General features: G+C 39.1%; 1 pseudogene; it reads right to left on the bottom strand.

Moving 5' to 3' along the window:
- Positions 1-6,768: 6,768 nt before the first annotated feature.
- LOC130868535 (40S ribosomal protein S28-like) lies at positions 6,769-6,964 on the bottom strand (annotated as a pseudogene).
- Positions 6,965-10,705: the final 3,741 nt, after the last annotated feature.

Below are 10,705 nucleotides of genomic sequence, written 5' to 3'. Positions count from 1 at the left end.
GAAATGAGTTTGTGTCAGGGAAATTGGGAGGGAAGAACACAAATGGTCTCTCTTGCACAGTATCATTGGGCCATTTTTTTTTTTTTTTTGATTTTCGAGACAGGGTTTCTCTGTAGCTTTTTGGTTCCTGTCCTGGAACTCCTGTCCTGGAACCAGGCTGGCCTCGAACTCACAGAGATCCACCTGCCTCTGCCTCCCGCGTGCTGGGATTAAAGGCGTGTGCCACCACCGCCCGGCCAGGCCATTTTTTTGATCTTCAGAAACATCAGAGAGTCTGCCACCCATCAATGGAGAGAAGAGATAATGTGGATGGGGTGGTGGGGCCAGTAAGGGCTAGAAATAGAGAGTATTATGAGCCAGAGTTCCTTCTGCCCTATTCGTTTAATGGTTTTCTCTTTCTCCTAATTCCACGTACTGCTCATTCCATCCCTCTCTGTCCTTGATGCCCTGGTGGCACAGCCTAAGAAAGCATACCAGCAGGAACTGATGCCCCTTATTTCTGTCATTGGTGCACAGCACATATAGTCTTCACCTATTTTTGTACCCTTTAGCAAAGGAGCTATTTTGTTGCCTGTATCTATGTTTGGGGTGCCTATCTCTCTTTACTTGCTAGTAGGTGGCCATTCTTACTGTGTTTTAGTGGCATCTATTCAATTATTTAGTTCAATTATTATGTCTTCAGAAATCGTAGAGGCTTGGGAGGAGCTATTTGCTGTCTCATGATTATACCTTTTGTTTACCCACACAGTCGGCAACATAGATTTTATTGACTTCTTTGCTGCTTGCTCTGCTTCCATGTATTGAGAAGCAGCCTTAGCATCATTTAGTGGAGTTATTTCACAAAGAATGTTCTCAGTTGACTATGAAGGTAGTGTGATTGCTTTATTGTCAACAGCAATTTTCTGAGCAATTTGATAGCACATAAACTAAATCTGCTTTTGAGTTTCATTTAAACCTAACATTTATACTTTTAGTTGAAAAATACTGTCACAAGGCTCCTGTGTAAAGCGTAACTGTTTGTTTGCTTTGTTTCACTGTTTTCCTTTCGTTCTCATCTTTCCTTTTCTCTTTCCTTCTTTTTTTGTTTTGTCTCTTTCTTTCTTTTTTTGTTTTGCTTTGTTTTTCAAGACAGGGTTTCTCTGTAGCTTTGGAGCCTGTCCTGTAACTAGCTCTTGTAGACCAGGCTGACATGCAAACTCACAGAGATCCCCTGCCTCTGCCTCCCAAGTGTTGGGGTTAAAGGCGTGCACCACCACTGCCTGGTTCCTATTTTCCTTTTTCTTCCTGAACAATTCAGATAGACTATCAGATGGGGAAGTCAAGTCTTTATCAGAAGATGGGAGAGAACTAGGCACACCTGACAAAGATTAGGAAGGCATCAATGTTGGGATTGTGTTTCGTTGTAGGGTGTCAGAATCTAAGATTTCTAAGGAACCTCCTAAGCAGGAAAGAGTCAAATGAGGAAAAATGAATTCTAGTTGGTTGAACAGGGTATCTACATGGAAATGGTGTGTGATAAAATAAAGCAAGATTTCAGGGTCTGAGCAGCTTAAGAATCTGGCACATGACAACTGGATATGGCAGGACACACATGCAGTTGCAGTACTCCAAAGCCTTGGGTAGAAGAACTAAGGAATCTGTGCCAAGTCAGGCTACATAGTGTCTCAAAATGAACAAACAAAGCAAAGTAAATAAAAGCTTGTGCATGTAAAAGGCCATTGCAAATGTGAGAAGGACATATGTTTAGCAGTCATGTAAAGAAGAGGCGAGTATGGAGTACATAACTCAGCCATCTTAGGTTGCCACGGTGGATTGTAGATTGGGGACTGAGAGATGGTGGAGGGGCTTCTCAACAGATCAGGAGGCCAGGAACCACAGCAAAGGAGAGGTTGCTTACATATAGAGAGATTGATCAAGTAGAGAACTATTTTAATGATAATGGGAACCAAGGGTCTCATTGTCATATGAAGGAGTTACAAATGCAGAAAAGGAAAAATTAAAATGCTATATGACCTTAGATTGCAGTGAGCTTTCAATACAAAGTCATGGTTTTCACTGTATACAGTGGTGGAAATATAGGTATATCTGTGTAAATATATACACAGTGAATAACTATGTCTTTTTCTGTGTGAAAGGTTAATTATCATTTATTCAAAGACCAGAAATGTTTTGGATTTTGCATTTCTTCAGCTTTGGTAATAATTATGTATATGTAGAGATATTGTGTGAGTAGTACCCAATCTTTTTTTTTAAAGATTTATTTATTTATTTATTACATATACAATGTTAGAAGAGGCCATGGATCTCATTATAGACGGTTGTGAGCCAACATGTGGTTGCTGGGAATTGAACTCAGGACCCTTGGAAGAGCAGTCAATGCTCTTAACCTCTGAGCTATTTCTCCAGCCCAGTAGTACCCAATCTTAAACACAAAGCCTCACTTATTTCACATAGCTTGAAAGTTATTAAATATATTAAATATATTGCTTCCAGCATCTTTCTACATGAAACAGAACTTTTGTACATTGAATCATCAGAGTTGTGACATCAGAGTTGATACTGGAAAGGTTTTAAATTTGGGAGCATTCTCCAACTTATATTGGCATATAAATACTGCCTAATCCTCTCCACTGGAAGAACTACAACACCCCAGCAGCAAAAAAAAGTTTCTACTGCCCATATCTTGTCCTTTAGATATTATTATTCAATAAAAGAAAGGGGACTCTTTGGTTAAAATGTTTATTGTGTGGGTGAGATAGGAAGAGAACATAGTGAGCCTGGACTGACTCACTGTTTCAGAAATTAAAGCACTAGAGCAAATGCTGGGGGCATACCAAAAGGCTGTATAACAAAGCATAACAGGATCAAAAAAGAAAATAGAAGACAGAGTGAACACCAAAATAAATAATGATGAAATGTAGCATAAACTGTTGAACTAAGACAGGAAAATATGAGTTTTTATTGAAGTAAATGAATACAAGAGTGTAATTTAAATTGCTTCAAAATAATGTCCCATAAAATAATTAGTTTCAAGGGGAAAGGTGTTCTTGAATTGTCTATAGAAGTCACTACCTTAAATAAGTGACAAAAATGATATGGTAAATAATAACACAAATTGTAAGCCACCCAAAAGGATGAAAAGAGATCACTGCAAGAACACTGTAATGGTCTGTCAGGTCCCTTTAAGAGACAAGGCCTGCCTATTCCCTCCCCTGTCTACTGAGACAGACAGATCTTTCTTCCTGTCTGCTGTGGCTCCTCTCCTCTCCCCCTTTCTCTCTCTCTCTCTTTCTTTCTCTCTGTCTTCCCCTCTCTCTGTTCTTTCCCCATCTCCCCTTTTCTCTTACCCCTCCATAACCCACTAAATAAATACCCACTTCCTTTGCTTGGCATGCCTACCCGTCTTGGTCTCTTACCCACCATGTGGCTCTATGCCTATGATTCGTTGTCCCTAGTGGCCCATTGGCCACTCAGGGGCTCCCTGCCTGGAACTCGGCTGCCTTCATGGCCCACCATAGACTTGGAACCTGCTACCCACTGCCTGCCACTCCTCAGGGACCTGTGGTGTAGTCTCATGGCCCACTGCCCACTGCTGCAACTTAGGGACCTGCAGCATTTCTGCCACTGTGCCCCTCGAGGAACCTGCAGCATTTTACTTAAACCATAACAATCACTATTATGATGGTTATACCAAATATGTATAATCTAAATCCATCAGCCGGGTGGTGGTGGTGCATGCCTTTAATCCCAGCCCCCGAGAAGCAGAGGCAGACAGATCTCTGTGAGTTTGAGGCCAGTGTGGTCTACAAGAGCTAGTTCCAGGACAGGCTCTAAAGTTACCAAGAAACCCTGTCCTGAAAAGCCAAAGAAAATAAAATAAAACAAAACTAAATCCATCTAAGAGAAAATATCAGGCAAATTAAAATGATGCTACTCAAAATAGAAGTCTTCTCAAAGTTGAATGGGAAGGGATGGGAGAGTTGAAAGGGTGGTAATGGGAAGACTTGGGGAGATGAGTGAATATGTTCCAAAAACTCTGTATGAAATTCTCAAAAAGTTAAAAAAAAATTGCAAAATGACGCCATAGAAAACAAATGACTCCAAGTCCATGAGAACAAAAGAAAACAAACAATTCTATAGAATAATAAGAACATGTGACCAGTAAATTCAACAGGTCATTCTCAACTGGACCTTTGCTTCATAAAAGGATCTGGTTAAAATAATTGATAAAACCTTATTGGGGTCCAGGTCTGAGTTTAGATGGAGTTTAATGTACCAGTATTAATTTTCTTTCTTAAAATTATTGGCTTTTTTATTTCAGATAGTGTCTCACATAATCCAGACTGCTCTCATAATGACTATGTAGCCAAGAATGGCCTTGAATTTCTGATCTTTCAGAGCTCTCAAGTGTTGAGATTACAGGTGTTTGCCAGCATGCCCAGCTGTTAATTCAATCTTAATTTTATCATCTTAACAGTTTTGTTATGATTACATAGGAAAATATGTTTTGAAAAGTTTTACTCACTAAAGATCTATTACTAGATGTGTGTATGTGTGTGATTTAATATTTAGCACATTTTTACAGTTATAAGTTATAAAAACAACTTGTTTATAGTACTATAGGTCAGTATTTTGAATGAGATTGATTGATTATCTTTCTAAAGCCTCATAAGACTAAAATCAAGGTATTAACTGCCCTTGGGTTCTTATATGTAAGATTGGGAAAATAAGCTTTTTATAAATTCATTTAGTGCTGGGCAGTGGTAGTGCACGCCTTTAATCCCAGCACTTGGGAGGCAGAGGCAGGTGTACCTCTGTAAAACAGCCTGGTCTACAAGAGCTAGTTCCAGGACAGCCAGGGCTGTTACACAGAGAAACCCTGGCTTGAAAAACAAAAACAAAATACATAAATAAATAAAAATAAATAAATTTTCTTTAGGTTGCTGGCACATGTGTGCATGTATATGTGCATGTGTGTGTATGTGTATCTCTGTGTGTAGATCAGGCAGCTAGAAGTGGTTCATAAGAGGGGAAGAAAAGTTATTAAATGATTAAAATGGGATATTGTGTCATGAAAACAGAAAGAAGACTATTTTGACAAGAGTGCTTTCAACAACAAGGGACAAGCTGGCAGCAGAGAGCAGCGGTGGGGGGGATATGAAGAAAGTGTGTATAAGGATGCCATAACAAAATCTATTACTTTGCTTACTAACTTTATATATGGAAAAAATTAGAAACCTATTCTTTCAGTCATAGTATTTAAAATATTTAATATTTAAACATATTCTACAGAGAAGTTCTATCTCAAAACAAAGGAGGGAAGGAAAGAAGGAAAGAAGAAGAAAAGAAAGGAGAAAGGAAGGAAAGAAAAAATGATGGAAGGCAAAAATGTAAACAACACAGTGTCTTGCCTTTTATTTGTTTGCCTGTGAACTTCTAAGAATTTTCCTGCTGTTGACTCATATTTCACTATAGTAATGCTGGGATTATAGACACATGCTACCATTACTGGCTTTCTGTGGATCCTGGGGATCAAACTCAGGCCCTCACATTTGCAGAACAAATGCTTTACCAACTAAGTCATCTCTTCAATCTCTTCAGTCCCTGGCAACATACTCTCTAAAACTTAGGAGAAAATTCTCTATCTTCTCCTGACAATTCCTTTGGACATCTGTTATTTTCCTTTAAATCGAAGAAAATAAGCAAATTTATACAGCACGGTTCTGATTTTAACTAACATGGAATAAGTATATTCCAACATTGTCTAGCATTTAACATGACTGAAAATCTTGGCATAATGTGTGGTGCCAATAGATATATGAGATCTTTAAAAAATAAATAGTAGCCGGGCGGTGGTGGCGCATGCCTTTAATCCTAGCACTCGGGAGGCAGAGGCAGGTGGATCTCTGTGAGTTCGAGACCAGCCTGGTCTACAAGAGCTAGTTCCAGGACAGGCTCCAAAACCACAGAGAAACACTGTCTCGAAAAACTCACAAAATAAATAAATAAATAAATAAATAAATAAATAAATAGTAAATGGTAGATGTACTGGGGAAGTACACTAGAAAGTGAAGCATCAGTTAATAAATCTTATAACTCATAGTATTTGAAATATTAACTAAAAATCTCCATATTTCTCTACATATAAAAAACAATCATGGGAATCAACCTAAATGCCCCTTGATCAAAGAATCGATAAGGAAAATGTGGTACATTTACACAATGGAGTACTACATAGCAGAAAAAATAACAACAGCTTGAATTTTGCAGGAAAATGCATGGAGCTAGAAAACATTATTTTGAGTGAGGTAACCCAGACACAGAAAGACAATTATCACATGTACTCACTCATAGGTGGTTTTTAAACATAAAGCAAAGAAAACCAGCCTACAAACCACAATCCCAGAGAACCTAGACAACAATTAGGACCCTAAGAGAGGTATACATGGATCTAATCTACATGGGTAGTAGAAAAAGACAAGATCTCCTGAGTAAATTGGGAGCATGGGAACCTTGGGAGAGGGTTGAAGGCGAGGAGGGAGGAAGGGAGGGGAGCAGAGAAAAATGTAGAGCTCAATAAATATCAATGGGGGAAGGCAATCAATACATACCAATGATTGTCTGACTCAGATACTGACATATAAATCAGCTACCTGAAAAATGCTCAAAAGGGCCACTACTCTTCTTTTTAAACAATACAAACATTTTATTTAATAGTTGCAGGTCATCATGGGCCAAGTGGTGGATTCTCAGGACCCAGCAGGAATGTCAGCACAACCTCTGAGCCTCCCTTTCTGACTCCCAACAGAGTGAGCACATCTCCCTCTCTAAAGGGACCTTTAACATTTCAGATGATAAAGCAGATGGTGTCATCCATAAATTCCATACATCCCTGCGAACTGGTCCTGCCCAGCACTTTGATTACCCTAGCGAGCTTGATGGGCTGTACACTACTCATGTCCATGATGGCAGCGATCAGGCAGAGAGCAGGCCACCACTCTTGATAAACAAGTTAAAATTATTAATGGAAATAGACAGTATAAACATTAAGTACTCCTGAAGTTTTTACATGTGAAAAATGAAGCAACTGAAATAAAAAGTCATTCGAAATCAATGGAAATATAGAGTGATAAAAGGGAAAGAAATATGTAACTTGAAGGCCGCTGTTGTCCAGTTTCACAACACCCTAGATGGAATAATCTGAATAACCCTATCTAACTATGTTTCAAAATAGTTTACTATCTATCCTGCAACAAAACCTCAGGCTCAGATGGTTTAAACATCAAATTTTACCAAACACAGTCTCTTCCAGAAAGTAGATTTAGTAGCAGAATAAGGATCTTCAAAAGAATCATATCGAATTGCTGTGTTGAGCGAATACATTACACTGTATGCAAAAGGAATTTATGTGTGTCCAATGAGGAGTTTAAATCTTTGGATGAGGTGATTCAGGACAGCTCAATCCTATTTGGAGCAGTAGAGACATTTTCTAGATCCAGAGATGAGATGGAAGAAAGGAGATTTTCAAAGTGGGAGGACATGAGCAACCATTTTTTGAGTTAAAAACATATCATGAAACAAGAAGTGTAGCTTCTAGAAACTGAGAATGGGCTTCATGTGACAAACATCAATGAAACAGGGTATCAGCCTCATGATGGTTTTGCTGTTGTTCTTGTTTGGTTTTGACCTGACGAAACCAATGTTAAATTTCTGACTTTGATTATTGAAATAATACTTAAATTTTAATATGCTGTTTGAACTAATTTCTTTTTCTTTTAAGACAGGTTTTCTCTGTGTAGCCCTGGCTGTACTGGAACTCACTGTGTAGACCAGGCTGCCCTCAACTCACAGGAATCTGCCTGTCTCTGCCTCCCAAGTGCAGGCATGTGCCATTACTGTCAGTCTGAGATGATAAATTTATCATTAGAAAATTTTATTAATAAAAAGCAGAAGAGAGAAGTATTCCCAAGTTATTTACATTATTCTGATAATTCTGATATTCAGACAAGATAAAATATAGTAAAACAGAAAACTAAGGCTAATGATATCTCTCATATTGTCAGATTGAATTTCTTAATATATTTAAAAATTTATATGCCTAAGAGAAGTTATTCTGGCTAATTTTTTTTTCTGGCTAATTTTTTTATGCCCACTTGACACAAGCTAGGACCAGCTGGGAAGAGAAAAAGCCTAATTAAAGAAAAGCCTCCATTAGATTGGCATGTACAGCCAGTTTTCTTGGCATTTTCTTGATGGATGTGGGAGAGCCCAGCTCACTGTGGGAGGTGCCACTCCTGGGCTGGTTGTCCTAGATAGTATAAGAAATCAGACTGGAGAGCAAGCCTGTAAACACTACTCCTCCAGGGCCTCTGCATTAATTCCGGACCCTAGGTTCCTGACTCACATGCTTGCCCTGTTTTTTCTCAGTGATTAACTGTAAATTGAACAAACCATTTGTTCCCTGATATTTTTTGTTGTTCTTATTGAGCTATACATTATTCTCCCGCCTCTCATTCTATCCTTTGCGATGACTCCAATGCTCCCAATTTACTCAGGAGATCTTGTCTTCTTTTCCTTCCAATGTGGATCCATGTATCCTCTTTGTTGTGGACTGTATAGACTGGATTCTTTTTGCTTGATGTCTAAAAGTCACTTATGAGTGAGTACATAGTGTATTTGTCTTTCTGGGTCTGGGTTACCTCACTCAATATGTTTTTTTTTTTTCTGGATTCACCCATTTGACCGCAAATTTCAAGATGTCATTATTGTTTACAGCTGTGTAGTACTCCATTGTATAAACATACCACATTTTCTTTATCCATTCTTCAGTTGAAGGGCATCTAGGTTGTTTCCAGGTTCTGGCGATGACAAACAATGCTGCTATGAACATCGTTGAGAACATGTTCTTTTGGTGTGATTGAGATTTCTTTGTGTCTATCTCCAAAAGTGGTATTACTGGGTCTTGAGGAAGATTGTTTCCTAATTTTCTGAGAAATCACCACACTGACATCCAAAGGGGCTGTACCAGCTTGCATTCCCACCAGCAATGCAGAAGTGTTCCCTTTACACCACAACCTCTCCAACATAAGTTGTCATCAATGTTTTGGATCTTGGCCATTCTTACAGGTGTAAGATGGAATCTCGGAGTTGTTTTGATTTGCACTTCTCTGATGACTAAGGATGTTGAACATTTCCTTAAGTGTCTTCCAGCTATTTGAGATTCATATGTTGGGAGTTCTCTGTTTAGGTCTGTACCTCACTTTTTTATTGAACTATTTGTTCTTTTTTTTTCTTTTTTCTTTTTATTTATTTATTCAAGATTTCTGCCTTCTCCCCGCCACCACCTCCCATTTCCCTCCCCCTCCCCCATCAAGTCCCTCTCCCTCATCATCCTTAAGAGTAATCCGGGTTCCCTGCCCTGTGGAAAGTCCAAGGACCACCCAGCTCCACCCAGGTCTAGTAAGGTGAGCATCCAAACTGCCTAGGCTCCCACAAAGCCAGTACATGCAGTAGAATCAAAACCCATTGCCATTGTTCTTGAGTTCTCAGTAGTCCTCATTGTCCATTATGTTCAGCAAGTCCGGTTTTATCCCATGCTTTTTCAGACCCAGGCCAGCTGGCCTTGGTGAGTTCCTGATAGAACATCCCCATTGTCTCAGTGTGTGGGTGCACCCCTCGCGGTCCTGAGTTCCTTGCTCATGCTCTGTCTCCTGCTCTTGATTTGGACCTTGAGATTTCAGTCCGATGCTCCAATGTGGGTCTTTGTCTCTGTCTCCTTTCATCGCCTAAATGTTTTTCTTTGGGTTCACCTTCTTAATTAGCTTCTCTAGGATCACGCATAATAGGCTCAACATCCCCTATTCATGGCTAGAAACCAAATATGAGTGAGTACATCCCATGTTCCTCTTTTTGGGTCTGGCTCACCTCACTCAGGATAGTGTTTTCTATTTCCATCCATTTGCCTGCAAAATTCAGGAAGTCATTGTTTTTACTGCTGAGTATATTTGTTCTTTTTTTTTTAAAAAAAATTATGGTTTATTTAACTTTATTTTATGTGCATTGATGTGAAGGTGTCAGAGCCCCTACAACTGAATCTTCAGACAGTTGTGAGCTGCCCTATGGGTGCTGGGAATTGAACCCGAGTCCTCTAAAAGAATAGGCAGTGCTCTTAATCACTGAGCCATCTCTCCAGCCCTATTTGTTCTTTTGATGTCCAGTTTCTAAAGTTCTTTGTAAATTTTGGAGATCAGCCCTCTGTCCAATGTGAGGTTGGTGAAAAGATCTTTCCCCATTCTGTAAACTGCTGTTTTGTCTTGTTGACCATGTCCTTTGCTTCATGGAAGCTTCTCAGTTTCAGCAGATCCCATTTATTTATTGTTTCTCCCAGCATGTGTGCTACTGGAGTTATATTTAGGAAGTGATCTCCTGTGCCAATGTGTTCAAGTGTACTTCCCACTTTTTCTTCTATGAGGTTCAGTGTGGTTGGTTTTATGTTGAGGTCTTTGATCCATTTGGGCTGGAGTTTTGTGCATGGTGATAGATATGGATCTATTTTTATTCTTCTACATGTTGATATCCAGTTATGCCAGCACCATTTATTAAATATGCTTTCTTTTTTCCATTTTATATTTTTTGCCTCTTTGTCAAAAATCAAGTGTTCGTAGGTGTTTGGATTGATATCCAGGTCTTCTATTCAATTCCGTTG

Source organism: Chionomys nivalis, chromosome X (assembly GCF_950005125.1).
Source record: "Chionomys nivalis chromosome X, mChiNiv1.1, whole genome shotgun sequence".
NCBI lineage: Eukaryota > Metazoa > Chordata > Mammalia > Rodentia > Cricetidae > Chionomys > Chionomys nivalis.
This window is presented reverse-complemented; position numbering and strand designations above follow the sequence as displayed.